Raw genomic sequence first — 19,100 nt, 5'->3', positions numbered from 1 at the left:
AAGTTAAATATTCCAACTAATTGGGGACTTAAACTGTAACAAGGTTTTAATACTTTGTTTAATAATTACACCAGGTTATCGACTGCGTGTAACCCAAGATTTTAATACTTTGTTATCAATTATGCCAAGTGTCCATATACATAATTTCACCCCTGTTTTAATAATTCTAGTGACTATTAATCCATTCCCGTGTCCGGTTAAATGAACTATTATTCGTACATATAAATACCCCGCCCATCGTGTCCGATCGAGTGTATATGGTTATTTATAGGGACGTCCAATTGTAAATCTTTATATTAAAATTAACAAACTATCATTTAGTTAAACAAATATAAAGCCCATTAATAGCCCATAGTCTAATTTCCACAAGTGTCGTTCTTTTGTCCAAACCCCAATTATGGTATAAAGCCCAATTACCCAATTTTAGTATTTGTAGCCCAACATCATGATTACTTCGGATTAAATAAGCATAATAATAACTTAGCTACGAGACATTAATGTAAAAAGGTTGAACATAACTTACAATGATTAAAAATAGCGTAGCGTTACACGGACAGAATTTCGACTTACACCCTTACAACATTCGCTAACATACCCTTATTATTATTAATTAAAATTAAAATTAAAATTAAAATATAAATTATATATATATATTTACATATATAGAGAGAGATGATATATGGATATTTAAAACGTTCAGAATGCGTTGCCTTTTATAGGCATTTTCGAATTTGGCTGCTCCGCGAGTCGCGGCACTCTTGCTCTTCAAACTCCGCAAGTCGCGGAGTTCGTAAATCCAGCTCACACAAGTTTGGATCCTAGTCTGCCGACGGATTTTAATAATATAAATATATAATTTATATAATTAATTATATATTATATTATATTTATATACATAATTAATTTGTAACTTTCGGTCCGTTGCGTCGAGTGTTGAGAGTTGACTCATGTCCCGGTTCCGGATTTTCGAACGTCCTTGCGTACAATTTAATATCTTGTACTTTGCGTTTTGTATCTTGTACTCTTGTAATTTCGAGACGTTGCTTATCAATAATTGGAACCTCTTTGATTGTATTTTGTACTTTTGAGCTTTTTGGTCGTTTGCGTCTTCAATTCGTCGAATATGTCTTTTGTCTTCACCTTTTATTATTTAAACGAATATCACTTGTAAATAGAACAATTGCAACTAAAAGCTTGTCTTTCTTGATGGATAATGCTATGAAATATATGTTTGTTTTTAGCATTATCAAATCTAAACAGAAAAAGTATAAGGTTATAGTCGGAAATATAGGTTACAAGTCAATATTATAAGAGGTAGTCATTTCAGTCGAAAGAACGACGTCTTGATGACTATTTTGAAAAACATACTTCCACTTTGAGTTTAACCACGATTTTTGGATATAGTTTCATGTTCATAAGAAAAATCATTTTCCCAGAAGAAAAACTTTTAAATCAAAGTTTATCATAGTTTTTAATTAACTAACCCAAAACAGCCCGCGGTGTTACTACGACGGCGTATGTCCGGTTTTACGGTGTTCTTTGTGTTTCCAGGTTTTAAATCATTAAGTTAGCATATCATATAGATATAGAACATGTGTTTAGTTGATTTTAAAAGTCAAGTTAGAGGGATTAAATTTGTTTGCAAACAAGTTTAGAATTAAGTAACTATGTTCTAGTGATTACAAGTTTAGATCTTCGAATAAGATAGTTATATATATATGAATCGAATGATGTTATGAACATCATTACTACCTCAATTTTTGTGGATAAACCTACTAGAAATGAGAAAAATAGATCTAGCTTCAAAGGATTCTTGGATGGCTTGAAAGTTCTTGAAGCAGAATCATGACACGAAAACAAGTTCAAGTAAGATTACCAATTGATTTAAGATAATTATGTTTATAGGAATTGAACTAAAGCTTATATATGTTTATTACCTTGATTTAAAGTGAAAAGTTGCTGAGATGAAATGGATATTCTTGATCTTGAAAGAGTTGTTGGATTGGATTCAAAGGTTTGAAAGTAATTTTCTTGAAATGGATGATTATATTGATATGTTCTTGAAAGAGTTTTATTATGGTGTTTTTAGATTGTAATGGAAACTAGTTTGATGAGTATTTGCTGAATTGAGTTGTGTTCTTGAGAGAGTATATGTTTAGAGATTTTTAGAATGAAGATTAGAATGAAATTGAATGCATATATAAACATATACATACATACGTGATATACATATAGATATATGATATGTATTACTTTGTTTTCTTGCTCATAAGTCTTACAAGTTGTTAAATAATTGTTCCACATGTTTTTGACTCTAAGATGGCTGCTAAGAATGAATGATTAAAGGTGTATATACCAATAGTAAATACATCTAGAGGCTATGTATTGTACGAGTACGAATACGGGTGCATACGAGTAGAATTGTTGATGAAAATGAATGAGGATGTAATTGTAAGCATTTTTGTTAAGTAGAAGTACTTTGATATGTGTCTTGAAGTCTTTCAAAAGTGTACTAATACATTTAAAACACTACATGAATATTCATTTTAGCTGAGTCGTTAAGTCATCGTTAGTCGTTACATGTAAGTGTTGTTTTGAAACCTTTAAGTTAACGACCTTGTTAAATGTAATTAATTCATTGTTATTATACTTAAATGAGATGTTAAATTGTTATGTTACCATGATAACATGGTGTATGAATATATCTTAACATCATATATAAACATCTTAAAATACTATTACAACGATAATCGTTACATATATATATTGTTTCGAAATCCTTAAGTTATTAGTCTCATCTCACTTGTATAGTTCATTGTTAATACACTCAATGATATACTTAATTATCATTTTATCATGTTAATTATAGTATATCAATATCTTAATACGATACATAAGTATTTAATAAGACGTTGTTATAACGATAAATGTTATGTATATCATTTCGAGCTTCATAATTCAATATTCTCATTTTTTATGTATATCACACATTGTTAATATACATAGTGAGATTCTTACTTATCATAATCTTATGTTAACCATATATATATATCCATATATATATATCATCATGTCGTTTTTACAGTTTTTAACGTTCGTGAATCGCCGGTCAACTTGGGTGGTCAATTGTCTACATGAAACTCATAACAAATAATCAAGTCTTAACAAGTTTGATTGCTTAACATGTTGGAAATATTTAATCATGTTAATATTAGATATCATTTAATATATATAATTATGGAAAAGTTCGGGTCACTACAAATCCGATATACGGTTTAGGATTTATAGCCTTCCGAAAGTCACTACGCTTTTGTAACGACGTGCTGAAAATTCTGACCTACTCGCACTTAAACCGTCACCACGGTCAAATGAAGACGAGTTAGATTCTGAAAATTGGTCAGTGGTTAGAGGACTCACGCACGGAGCCATGACCACTAACTATGCATCTTTTCGATTTGTATAGAGGTCGTAACAGCTGTCCAAAGTCAGCCTTTTGGTTCGATCTCTATTCTTATTAAACTTACCTTAGCTTTGATGATGATGATGATGACACTTAAACTTAATTTATGCACTTTTAAACTTATGGGGACAACATACTGACCTAGTGACCTTTTACTTAGGTTGATGACCTTTCGGACCGACTTACTACCTGCATACGTTTCATATCAACTTTTACTGCTTATTCACTGTGAGTTATAGCATCCCTTTTTTACTTTAACTAATTTTGGGATTGTGAATACATGAGCTTTTTACGTTTTACATACTAGACACGAGTACTTAAACTTTATATATGTGTGGTTAACATAACGGCACAAAGATTCCCCTTACCTCGGTAACGTGTAATCATTGGTTTCCTAACCGTGAACGCAAATCTTAGATATGGATCCATAGGGTTGACATCTCCACTCGGGCTAGTCGTGCTAGCATTCAACGGGTGTTTAATACTTCGAGGACAAACGCACTCGCCAAGTGCACTTTTAGGGGGTGATATACATACGTTAAGTCTACTTATCGGGTGCCCACGGTTAAGCATATACTTTTTATACTGATTTAAACTGTTGATTGAAGCACTGAAATCTCGTGGTCTACATTACTTTAACTATAGCTCACCAACATTCGTGTTGACTTTTAAGCGTGTATTTCTTAGGTTCTTAGACGATGTTGCTTCCGCTGTTAGACTTGCTGTCTTGGTGTTATAGACTTGCTGTTATGGACCTGCTGTGTTAGATTTCCGCTGCATTACTTAGAGATGTCTCAATCATGAAACTTTTATTTTGCATTCATAACTTATGTTATTTTCAAACATTGGCTTTGTAACGACCTTTGGGTCACATACTTATGTTAATGCTTCTATTCATAGGAAGCACGTTATCTTTTGTAAAACGCTATCTTTTTATGAATGCAAACTGGTTTTCAAACAGCATATAGTGTTTGACCTTGTAATGATCCTGTTGTTGATGAACCGTACACGATGATTTTGTACGGGGCGTCACATCATCCAAACACGTACTTGCAGCATTTTGACACCAAACCCATTTTGACCTAATCTCAAGTCAAAACACCAATTTTGCAAGCTTACATCTTAATCACTTATAACCTAAGTTAACTAGTGATTTTAACACTCAAAACATGATTATCAACTAATCAATTTCATCATCCAACCTAAAACCATCAACAATGGTCTTTAACACCATTTACAAACTTAATCACCCATTTATCAACTAGTGATTTTTACTCAAGAACACCCAAGTTAAAACCCCAATTATGAACAACAATCAAATTGGGAAAACTCGGAGTTAGGACTTACCAAAACAACCAAAACATAGCTGGGAGTGAGATGAACAACTTTAACACTCGGAGCTTTGATCGATTCAAGGTTCTTCCTCCCTTTCTCAAGCTTTCTCACTCTTCTCTCTCTCTAGAACTTGAGGTTGAAGATGAGAGGATAAGGTTGGTGAGGATAAGGTTGAATGAGCTCAACCTTGCCCATTTGTGGCTTAAAACCGGCCACCAAAGTGTAATTACCAAAATGCCCTTTTTAATTCTTTAAATATAACGAACCAGTATGCTAGCTGGTTATGCGCGGTGCGCGTCCCATTGTGCGGTACGCGTTTCTGCTGAAACGAAATCCGGGTCTTACATTTTAGCTTTTCCCCATGCCTAAAAGCTTTAAGCTCCTCTTATCGAACGGATCTTCGAAAAAGAGGAAAAATGATGATAAAGCAGGTCCGAGTGAGTCAAGCAGAAGGGCAATTGAAATCTCAGACAGTGATGAGGAAGCAACAGCTGATCCCATGAGCAACTTGGATGTTGGTGGTAATCTTGATCACATTTACAAGAGTCAAATCAAGTGTACAAATAAACAATCCAAGGTGAAAAAGCTACTAAAGGGGATGTTGAGGTCACTTACTTGTGGATCAAGTGGAAATGCTGATGATGAAAGTGATTGAGAAACTTGATTTGTGTTAAAAACATGTTTAATTTGGGTTTGTAATTCGTACTTTTTTTATTTTGAACATTGTCGTGAATGTATGATATTTTGTGTTTAAAATCTGCCCACAGACCCTACACGGTCGAACCACGGCCGACTGTGATGTCAACCACAGACTCTCTGACATTTCTTTGGTATTCTCAATAAATGTGGAAGAACTTTCAATTAATGCTATTTCTCTGCATACAATGACCAAGTACAATTATAATTAATTGTAATTGGAAACTCTTGAATGAATCAATCTCCCAAAATTGTGAAATGTCATTTACTTCTCCACCTCTTTTTAAAGAAAGGTCATCAAAGATCTTCATGCACCCAAAGCAATGAGCTCCTCTAAACCTTTCCTATTCTCTAACTCTAAGCATCACTCTAATCTGAAAGTCTCTAGGGTTGCCAATAAAATCTCAAATGACATGAAGAAAACATTTTGTAATGATTTAAAACTCGTACAAGAAGAATGTGAAGTATTCTTCTATGACTATTCTACTACTCAAAAGGAGTTTGTTAAAGTAGGATGGGAGTAATTTCTCATTCCTGAGACTCATGTCTTTCCCACTCTCGTCAAATAATTCTACTCAAAATTTGAATTCTCATCTAATCGCATAGTGAAATTCAAAATGTTTGATCAAGAATATCTCTTAACACTCAAACAATTCGGGAAAATCCTCAAAGTGCCATCTAGAGGAGTTGAATTCTATACAACCCACAAACGTATACAAGTCCTACCTTGTTTCATTCCACGAAAGGCACTCACGTCTCTCTTTCTCAATTCAAATCTCAAACTAAGTACACTTTGTCAAGAGGGCCTTCTTGACAATGAGCGGATTGAATTTGAGACATGGAAGACAATCATTCGTCACAACATCTTCTTTCACAAAGATGATGCCGATCATCTATCCGTGACTGAACTAGGACTTATGTGATGTCTAAAGCAGTTAATATCGGTCAACATTACTTTTCTAATGGCTTCCCAAATGAATGATCTGAAGCAGGATCCTTTAAAACCACTTCCCTATGGGGCACGTCTCACACTCATCTTCAAGTATCTTGATTTACTTATCAACTACTCTTCTTCGTGTGTGTAAAGACCCGTCCTAATCCATAAGGACAAATACAATAACATATGATTACATCGCGAGATATTTGACCTCTATATGATACATTTTACAAATATTGTATTCATTTTTAAAAGATAACCTTTCATTACATCGAAAGTTGACATGCATGTATACCATTTCATAATATCCAACCTATAAATGACCTAATCTGTCATTTACTTAATAATAATCTCTATTGAACTCAACGACTTGAATGCAACGTCTTTTGAAATATGCCATGAATGATTCCAAGTAAAATCTTTAAAATGAGAAAATGTACAGCGGAAGATTTCCTTAATACCTGAGAATAAACATGCTTTAAAGTGTTAACCAAAAGGTTGGTGAGTTCATTAGTTTATCAAAATCAATCATTTCCATAATTTTAATAGACCACAAGATTTCCTTTATTCAATAATCATACACTCGCCAGTGTTTAAAAATCATTCATATGGATTGAACACCCGGTAACCGACATTAACATAATGCATATAGAATATCCCCAAACAGAAACTTGTCTGTATAATATAAACTCGAAGTACTAAAGCATACCATTTCCAGTATGGGGGAAGTTAGTGCCCGTAGATCTACCTTTAGGATTCGCGTCAATTAGGGTGTCTGATCCCTAATTCTTAGGCTACCAAGCTAAAAGGGTGATATTCGATTCGATAATCCAACCATAGAATGTAATTTTCGAGTACTTGTGTCTATTTCGTCAAACATTTATAAAAGTGCATGTATTCTCAGTCCCAAAAATATATATTGCAAAAACATTTAAAAAGGAAGTAATGAAACTCACAATACTGTATTTCGTAGTAATTATGCATATGATGGTATTGAACAAGTGCAAGGTTGGCCTCGGATTCACGAACCTATATTAAGTGTATATATATATATATATATATATATATATATATATATATATATATATATATATATATATATATATATATATATATATATATATATATATGTTGGTCAATATCTGTTTAACAATTTAGGTCAAGTCGTAGTGTATCACAATCCTAATGCTCGAGATCGATATGCAAAAGTCAGTAGAAATTACCTTGACCCAAAATGACTTCCAAAATCTATACATGTTTATTATATAACTTAAACATAGTCGTTTTATATATTTAAATATATTTATCAAATTTATTAAAGTAAATAATAAAAGTCATTTATTAATAAAAATTTATATTTAAATATATATATATATATATATATATATATATATATATATATATATATATATATATATATATATATATATATATATATATATATATATATATATATGATAAAAATATACTTTTATATATCTTAAGTAATAAAATTTATAAAGTTCAATTAATATCGTAAAACTATAGTGATAGGTATTATTAATGTAATTATATTATGCGTGGTAAAAATATTTTTGTATCCCATATTTATTTGAATAATAAATATTGATAATAATAAGTAAAAGTTGTATTATAATAATAATAATAATAATAATAATAATAATAATAATAATAATAATAATAATAATAATAATAATTATTATTATTCTACTAATAATAATAACAATATTTATATTTACTAAAGATGATATTAATTATGATAAAATGATAATTCTAATCATAATAATCTTAATAATAACAATACTTTTTAATATTAAATGTAATAATAATAATATTTTATAAAAAATAATAATTCTATTCAAAATGATAATTTTTAATAATAAATATACTAAAATGATAATAATAATGATATTTTATAATAACGATGATATTTCTATTAAAATGATAATTTTTGATAAAATAATAGTTCTAATATTAACGATACTTTTAATAATAATAATGATGATATAGATAATAAAAACGATAATTTTATCTAAATCAATATGTTATAATATTTTAATTTCATCATGATACACATACTCATTATTTCCTAATCGATTTGTTTATTAGTTTTTAGTCATTTTTCATATCGCATTCATAATAATGATAATAATAATAGTAATCATAATAATTAGATGATACTAATATTAGTTTTACTAATAATAATAATTATACTGCTGCTGCTGCTGCAGTTGCTGTTGTTGTTGCTGCTGCTGCTGCTGCCGCTGCCTACTACTACTAATGATGATGATATTAATACTAACCCTAATGATAATAATGATAGTAATAATAATAGCAATAACAATTTTTAATGATAGTACTTATAATGATAATAATAATAATAATAATAATAATAATAATAATAATAATAATAATAATAATAATAATAATAATAATAATAATAATAATAATTAGATAATAATAATAATAACGACGATAATAACGATGATGATAATAATCATTTTAACAATAATAATATTAAAATTAATAATAATTCAGTTGACTACATCTTTTAATCCGTTCATCGAAATCACACGAGTTCTAAATGAAAAGTTCTTAATTTTTTGCTAGCTTTCCAACGAAATGCATATCATATACCTTATCTCAATAGCATATGTATCTAATTCAGGATTCAATCATAACTTATCTAACGACAATGTCAAACGTACAAGCATGCATAATCATATATACTCGAGCACTAGTCAGGGATACATTACTAATATATAAAAGTTAAGTTATGAGTGCTCACGTATCAATATTGTGATTCAATATTGCAGGAAAGTACGTAGACGCAACGAAGATGATAAACATTAGTTTGACTCACGAGCAATACCCCCGAACCATACCCATAACTTCCATAGCTATAACCCATAATTTCCTTAGCTCTATCCTGCTTGCACAACCCGTTTTGAAATAGCTCGTACGTACCCTTATCGTAATATTTTATGTATTATACTAATAATAATACTCCTAATTATAAAATTAATAATAATATTAATAATAATATTAATAATAATAATAATAATTATTATAATGTATATAGAGATAAACACATAGGAGAATGAATGATTCAAGAAACTGGAAAAATGCTCGATTTATAGTACTGAACCTCACCAACCCTCTCATGCGATCACATGAGGATGTGAGGGTGGTCTCATGCGATCGCATGAGGCCTAGATCCAGCTAATATTCGTTCAAACAAGGCTGCCGATAGTTTGTTTAATATAAATATATATTTATATAATTAATCTTTATAATTATATATATATATATATATATATATATATTACATAATATTCTCGAACGTAGTTGACTTGTACTTTTAGTTCCAATGACTTGTACGTGGTCGCTCGACTTAAGTTCTAGTTTCGGTTTTTCGAACGACGTTTCGTACACTTAGAAAAACTAACACTTTACGTTACGCGACGTGTACCTTTAACAATAATTAAACTAAATCATCGATAGACTATTTTATCCAAAGTATAATCTCTTTATTTGAGTGTTGTGGTCATTTGCTTCTATAAATCAATGACTCGTTGTTCACCAAAATATATTATTTTAAAACAAAACGTTTTATGACTACGTTATTATTATATCTCGTTACATTTTAAAATACACATATATATATTTTTATCTCAAAATATAAGTTTAAAATATTTATAATATAATATTTAGTTTTTCAAAAGTAACTATATTTCAAGACTCATTTATAATCGTTTAAATGATAGAAAATATTATATCATTTTACGGTTGCATTTTTGAAACACAATATATATATATATATATATATATATATATATATATATATATATATATATATATAAAATTTATAATATATATCTTTAATTAAGTTCTTCAACCTTCACTAACAAAGTATCTTATAAAACATTTTGATAATAAAATTCTTTCCAAATTGAAAACGTTTTAGTACTAAATAAAAAAATATAATAACTTTTGTTTTCCAAAACTAATATGTATTTAAGAATTATTTTGTTAAAGAAAATTAAAATAATGGAAAGCTTATATCGTGTTTGAAAAGTAAAATTTATATATAATACGTTTCAAGTTTTTAAATCACTAAATATTGATGAGGCGTGAGATAAATGTGACGACCCGGGAATTTTCGACCAAATTTAAACTTAATCTTTATATGATTTCGATACGATAAGCAAAGTCTGTAAGGTTGAGTCTCAAAAAGTTTGAACCGTTTCATTTATTCAATTGACCTTCGACTGCTCTCGACGATTCATGAACCACTATTTGTAAATAGATACATATATATATTTAAAATATATGAATTTGAAATATAAATTAAAATATTATATGACGTAATTGTTAGAATTAATAATGTAAAATAAAATAATATATAATAACTATTATTTAAAATATATATGTAAATAATGTATATTGAATATATATATAGTTTTGAATTTATTTTGTAAGCAACAATAACGCTCAATTGTTATTCGATCGATAATAAGTAAGTTAAAATCAAACTTATATTATTTTAAAATAAACAGTGATACGAAAATGAGTTCTATAAATTTTAGGCTTATTAAAAATGTATTTAGGAACTATTTGTTAAGTTTCAACACTTTTTATATTTTACCCAGAATTGAGAGGGACAATTAATGTAATTTTTATTTAACAAACTAAGGATCGAATTTTATACCATAATGACTAAAATAAATAAATATACTTAATATAAAATTTTGGAATTTTTATGAGTACTTTTATCCGCCACTGTTTTAACAACGGGGTACGATTTAGCAGTCCGCGAAAACTGTCGGTAGCATCATTCCAAATTCGATGGCCGCTAAACTATGCATATGATTAAAGATAATCACTGTTTAAGATATTGATTGGAGATTAGTATTTGAGATTCAGTGTTTATCACTGTACCCACTTTCGTTTAAATACAACCATTTGATTTAATTATAATATATATCTCTTATCTCTTATATATAGATTTACATAACTGCATTGTTATAGAGATATAAAATCACCTACATCTTCACAACACCAAGGCCACCTTCATTTGATAATCGCCACCACCATTCAACTACCTTCAACAATCACCATTAAAACCGGCCACCATCTTTCGGTTCCCTCTTGTAGCCGAGTCCCAACCACTATCACCTTGTGTTTTCACTTATGTTTCTTCAATCACCAACACGTCAAACCATGAACCTTTATCATCATTTTTTTTATTATTGCCTGCGTATTGTGTTTGTTTCTGGATCGTCCAAAACATATAGCCTATTTAACCATCATCATACATATTTCTATTTCCTAGTTATTGTTCGACGACTATCAACACCACTTGTGTTATTATTCCATATTCGAACAAATACCATCACCTTGTTCTAGTTTTAAGATTAAACCCGATAAACCACCATCAAACCATCATCATCATCAATCCATCCGTTACTTCGATATATAACCATAACCATCACCATGTACAACACCCCACACCTCCATTACCACTACATCATCACCACCTTCACGACACCATTCTTTTTCGGGTCTTAACCTTCCACCTCTATGACCACCTTTGTTTTCCCCTTGAACTTCACCAAACAACCATCACCTTCGGATTCCACTTCTATTTTTGTCAAGAACAAAACCATATGAACTGCTATGTTTATATTCCTGTTTTGAACAACCCAATTTGATCACCCAAACTACTACTACTCAAAATTAACCTGCTATATTGTTACTGCTAACTGCGTCTGTTTGCGTTTAAGACACCACAACAACATCATCGAAACCCACTCAAACCACAGTAACAACCCGTCACCACTTTGTTTATTTTTTTTTCTTTTCCTTCTTCCTGTTACGTGATCCTGTGTAAACAAGCAGCTACTACTCGATGATTTTTCTCCCTTCCTTTTGGTTTCTTTTGAAACCATGGTGAACTACTTCTGGACAGATTGCAGCCCGCATTTTTTTCCTTCTTTTTAATTATTTACGTTTCTACGCTTATGAGGGAGATAAAATTTGCATATTAATATACTTTGTTTATTCAATCTTTGAGAAAAGTATGCAAGTGGGATATGTTGCAATTATAATGGCCGACATTCTATAATAAGAAAACCTCACTTGTGATTTTAAAAGTGATGGCTATCAAATTACTAATAGTTGTCCCATTTTGTGTTTCTTTTAATTTTTTCAAAACCATGTAAAGTGGGCTTCGAATTTTGGGACTCTTTTATATATAATTAAATGGGCTTCTTTTACGCTAATGAACTTAATACAAATCAGGCCAAGACTTGCAAACCATCAGTTCTTTTTTTTCTGTACCTCCCATCGACAACCACCACATACGACCACTTCTTGCAGCTGCTATGTTGCTATTAATCTGCCGCTACTGTTACTCGACCATGCTTCTATTACGTTATTGTATCAAAGATGATTAATGGATCATGGAGAAGATGTTAATAGTGGATGATAAATGGAGATGATTAAGGATTAAGAAGTTGATGATGGTGACCCAAATTGTCTACTGTTTCTGTTTGTTTTGAGTACCCACATAACCGTTACCGAAACCCTTTTCGTTCGTATTATCACTCGTTATATTACTGTTGCTCGTTACTACTTTCGTTCGACAACCATCACAAGAACCAATTAAAAACCGTCACCTACTATTGACCAGCTGCAGTTCGATTCATTGTGGTTCCTATTCGCGTATTACCCTAACACACGAAACTGTATTGGACATTAATATGGTTTTGGGCTTTTTATTTTCTTAAAAGACTAACCTAGTAGTAGGCTTAATTGATTTAATTCATGGGCCGATATAAACTTGGGCCGTGACCCAACTCATGTTTTTCTTTTGGACTGGTATGATGATGGAGTATAGCGATGACGATGGGTTATATAAATATTTATCTTGGATTAATCAGAAATGAATGGGTGGTGGAATGGTTATACGATTATTTGGGTTGTTGTCAGGGTGAACGAGAGGTCGTGGGTTCGAGCCTTTTCTGAGGCATTTATTTTTGGAAAAGCCTTTAAGGTAGTAATATATCTTTTATTAATAATAATAATAATAATAATAATAATAATAATAATAATAATAATAATAATAATAATAATAATAATAATAATAATAATAATATTATTATTATTATTATTATTATTATTATTATTATTATTATTATTATTATTATTATTATTATTATTATTATTATTATTATTATTATTACTATTATTATTATTATTATAAATATTATAATTATTATTATTATTACTATTATTATTATTATTACAAATACAACTATATTATTATTAAGAGAATCATTATTAGTAAAACTATCATTTTATCATTTTTATTAAAAAACACCATTTTTAGTAAAATTATCATTATTATTAGAGTTATTATCTTTATTAAAATTATCATTTTTAAAATTAGCATATTTATATTATTAACACTATTATTACTATCATTATTATTATTATCCTTAATCTAGTATTATTACAATTTTTAATTTAACAAATAAATGATCTTTATATAAAAATATATATTTAATACACGTAACTTAATTATATTACTATCTTTATTTATTTTAAATATATAAAATGAATATATTTAATTAAATAATGAAACTTATAAGTTATTAATATAAAAATGTTATCACTAATAAATATATATATAAATTGTTCGATTACAATGTGTTAATATATATAAATGATATAGGTTCTTGAATCCGAGGCCAACCCTGCATTGTTCAGTTCCATCGTATGCATATTTTTACTACAAAATATCGTATTGTGAGTTTCATTTGCTCCCTTTTTAAATGCTTTTGCAATATATTTTTGGGACTGAGAATACATGCGCTGCTTTTATAAATGTTTTACAAAATAGACACAAGTACTTGAAACTACATTCTATGGTTGAATTGTTATACCGGATATCGCCCTTGTTGAACTTGGTAACCTAAGAATTGGTGTTTATTATAATTGCCACAAATTGACGCGAATCCTAAAGATAGATCTATGGGCCTTGACCCACCCCAGTCAGAGAATTTGAACTGCTTTAGTACTTCGATTTTATTTTTGGGGATATTCTAGATGCATTTTGTTAATGTCGGTTACCAGGTGTTCAATCCATATGAATGAATTTTAAATACTTACGAGTGTATGATTATTGAATAAATGAAATCTTGTGGTCTATTAAAATTATGGAAATGATGGATTACGATAAACTAATGAACTCACCAACCTTTTGGTTGACACTTGAAAGCATGTTTATTCTCAGGTTTGAAAGAAATCTTCCGTTGTGCATTTGCTCATTTTAGAGATATTACTTGGAGTCATTCAGGACATATTTCAAAAGACGTTGCATTCGAGTCGTTGAGTTCATCAAGATTATTATTAAGTCAATTATAGTTGGATGTATTATGAAATGGTATGCATGCCGTCAACTTTCGATGTAAAGAAAGCTTGTCTTTTAAAAACCAATGCAATGTTTGAAAATGTATCATATAGAGGTCAAATACCTCGCAATGTATCCATATGTTATTGTATTCGTCCTTATAGATTAGGACGGGTCGCTTCATATGGTATCAGAGCGGTGGTCTTAGCGAACCAGGTCTTGCATTAGCGTGTCTAACTGATAGTTGTTTAGATGCATTAGTGGGTCTGGACTTCGACCGTGTCTGCATGTCAAAAAGTTTTGCTTATCATTTCGTGTCGAAAATTATCTGCTTATCATCCTTAAAGTATAGACACATCTTACTGCATGATTGCATGAATAGTGTATAGACAAGATTCATATCTTAGCATATCTGCTAATTCATATCTTAGCGTATCTGTTACTGTAAACTTTGCCTGACATATTCCGTAAATCCCTCCGTAATCTACGAAATCTTTTGCTCGATATATAGATATTCTATGTAATTAGAATACCATCCAACAGCCAGAAATCATTTGATATCGAAAAATCCTTTATCCAATCGTACGAAATGGAACTCGCCACTAATTAAGTTCTTCGGAATCCGACAGCTATACCAACATGGATGTTCATCTAAGCTCTGGAAGCAGCGTCACTAGAATGAATCAACTAATCAGCCATCCCCAATTCATCTGATGGGTTCGTAGTCTACTTAATCATTGGAGACAAGAAGAAGGCGATCCCTTTCATCCACCACATTCCCCTCTTGGCGAAGAACCTGAAGTACTTACTGGCGAACCTGTTCATAATACCATTTTCTCTCTCATTTCTAGAATATCTCGCCACGATTATATTCTATCTAAAATTCTAGATCTTATTCATCCGCTCATCCGAACCGACACTCATACTGGTATAATAGAAGAAGACAACGAGCTTCGCGCTCTAATAGTGACTCTGGAGAATATGGTGCAATATCTACGAGCATCATCATCAACAACAACAGTACCACCAACAACAACATCTGCATCACACGCCTCAACCTTGCAATCTACAATTCAAGCATAATCTTCGTTCTACATCTTGTTCTACATCGATTATTTTCGTTCTACATATCGTTTTACATTATTTATCTTCGTTCGACATGGCGATTATGTAATCTCTAATGTTTTAGAGATTATATATTCTTATTCTAACGATAAATCAGATAAGTTAATATCATATTAACTCATTAAATATATATTACATCTGAAGAAAATATATATGTAAGTATATTTTCATAAAGATTGTAATTAAAAATTCTTTTGTACAAACTGTTGATGGTGAAAATATTTTAAAGGGTAGGTAATACCCGAGGAATATTTAGATTTTACCTTAATAAGTTACACTATATATTCTTCCAATCTGATTCAACAGTCATTTACTATCCTACTTACATCCACAGATATACGTATCCGTTCACCACAGAATAACCATTTTTATTCAATTTCATATTTGGATTTTAACCTATCAGAACCCAATAAGTGGCATAATGAAGAAAACATTTGACAAAATAAAATTTGTTAGAAACAAACAAATTAACTATGAGAAATTTTGTTAAGAATCCACGCTAACAAAATCCTAGCTAATTGTTCCTAGCTAACTGTTAATTCGGTATTACATTTTATTTGTTGCAATTTATTTATCGCAATTTAATTATCGCAATTTATTTATCGCAATTTTAATTCTCGCAATTTTATTTATTGTCATTTAATTTCTGTTATTTATTTTACGCACTTTAAATATTGTCATATAAATCGGGACACATATACAATGTTTTGACATATCATATCGATGTCATCTATATATACTATTTGGAATAACCATAGACACTCTATATGCTGTAATGCTCGAGTTCGCTATACAGGGTTGAGGTTGATTCTTAAATAATATATATACTTTGAGTTGTGATCGAGTCTGAGACATGTATACAATGGGTCACGATACGTATTAATTAATTCGAATATTATATATTAAACAATATATGAATTGTTGAACTACTAATTGTGGACTACTAACTGTGGACTAATAATATTGGACAATTAAAATGAATTAAAATATTGATTATAATATATGAAACTAAACATTTCTTCAAGTTTGCCACTTGATTTCATCTTAAACCTCACTTGTATCTTGACGATTACAATTCGCGTTCAAACCCTTCATGATTCTTGAAAACACCTCAATCGAGAGGATGAACCAACCGCACTTCATCTACGGAAGAAAATATTGATGCATATAGTTATGCACCTAAAAAAAAAACTCTCGAAAACTGAGTAAACGTTTAACACGTAGCTGTGCTAATTCCTTTAGCGTTGTTATTACCCAAAATAACTTGGTAATATCTTTCAAAGTAGTAAATTTTGTCACAGCTCCAGCAAGTCAACTTCGACTTTTCGTTCGAAACAACCTTATTATAACCTTGATATATATGCGTGCTCTTTTATTGTTACCGGGGAACCTTTTATATTCCACCATATTACCATTAGCGTTTAATCATCTAAAAACACAATTCTTTTGAAACCACCTCGGATTGATAACCGATGATTCAGATATGTTAGCATTAAATGCAGAGGAAATAGCAAAAATTGTAAATGGTCTAAACGACCAAAAGTTTGATGATAAAGAATGGAAGGTTGGGAACGCTCGATAGGAAATTTAGTACTGGAAAATTAATTGAGCTAACCATGAAGGAGACCAAGGACAAATACAAGGACCAAACCCTATATTCAAAGAATCCAGGTAATTTTAGATCCGATGAAATCTTTAGAGAATATCTTGCTTCGAAGTCATGTTGAATCTTGTGGAAAATCTTTCGTCATCAACCTTCGATCTTAGAAATTCAAAAATATCATCATAAATATCTTCGATATTTCTGAAGATATCTTCATAAATATTCTTGTCCGATATTATTTATCTCTTCACGTTATCTGTGTTACATCATAAAGGAAACTGTTTAGTTTCTATATTCAGTAAACCTTCGAGTTTAAAATATGAATGTTTTTGAAGTAGTGTTGGGAATTGAAGCATGAGTTAGTATAATATAATGACACTTGATCAACGTGATTATATTACAGGAAGTCATGCTGAGTTTCTAAAATGGAACGTGATGATTCACAAATCATAACGTCATCATATGCCATGTTACACGACTCTTACATTCTACCTAATCTTCAAACATATCGAGAACATATCTTCTTAAGAGTCCTATCTTTTCTCTTGAATTTTGGTAAATAAAACAAATCAAGATCGTGCTATTAAAATTTCTCTTTTAGAACGTTAGTCATGTTTATTTCGAAATTCATATCTACGAATTCTGGACCATTATTCGCCTGACTTAAATTCGGGAAAAGAAAACAAATGTATGGAGCTCTAAAATATAAACAAAACGAAGAGGGTGAATTTATAGTGAAATATTCGACAGAGCAATCAAAACAGATCATCGCATTTAACCAAGGAGGATTCTAATTTCCTTAAGAATCAAATCTTATTACGAATATTTTCTTTAAATCTCTTGAATTCCAGAAATCAATTGTGACTACGTCAAGAGTTAAGAGGAACCTTTATTTCATTCATTTCACTCTTTTGTGGTAGCTTCACTCGTACGTTTCGAGTAATCGAATTGTTTCATATTACTCAAGGATGATAAAACTCTATTTATCAACTCATATTCGTCATGAAAACATACTTATTGTCAACCATGATGATCTCTCTTAAATTTCGGGGACGAAATTTCTTTAACGGGTAGGTACTGTGATGACCCGGGAATTTCCGACCAAATTTAAACTTAATCTTTATATGATTTCGATACCATAAGCAAAGTCTGTAAGGTTGAGTCTCAAAAAGTTTGAACTGTTTCATTTATTCAATTGACCTTCGACTGCTCTCGACGATTCACGAACCACTATTTGTAAATAGATACATATATATTAAAATATATGAATTTGAAATATAAATTAAAATATTATATGACGTAATTGTTAGAATTAATAATGTAAAATAAAATAATATATAATAACTATTATTTAAAATATATATGTAATTAATGTATATTGATTATATATATAATTTTGAATTTATATTGTAAGCAACAATAACGCTCAATTGTCATTCGATCGATAATAAGTAAGTTAAAATCAAAATTATATTATTTTAAAATAAACGGTGGTACGAAAATGAGTTCTATAAATTTTAGGCTTATT

The sequence above is a fragment of the Rutidosis leptorrhynchoides genome, chromosome 5, assembly GCF_046630445.1.
Source record: "Rutidosis leptorrhynchoides isolate AG116_Rl617_1_P2 chromosome 5, CSIRO_AGI_Rlap_v1, whole genome shotgun sequence".
Lineage (NCBI taxonomy): Eukaryota > Viridiplantae > Streptophyta > Magnoliopsida > Asterales > Asteraceae > Rutidosis > Rutidosis leptorrhynchoides.
The sequence above is the reverse complement of the archived record's forward strand: the minus strand, read 5'-3'. Positions refer to the sequence as shown.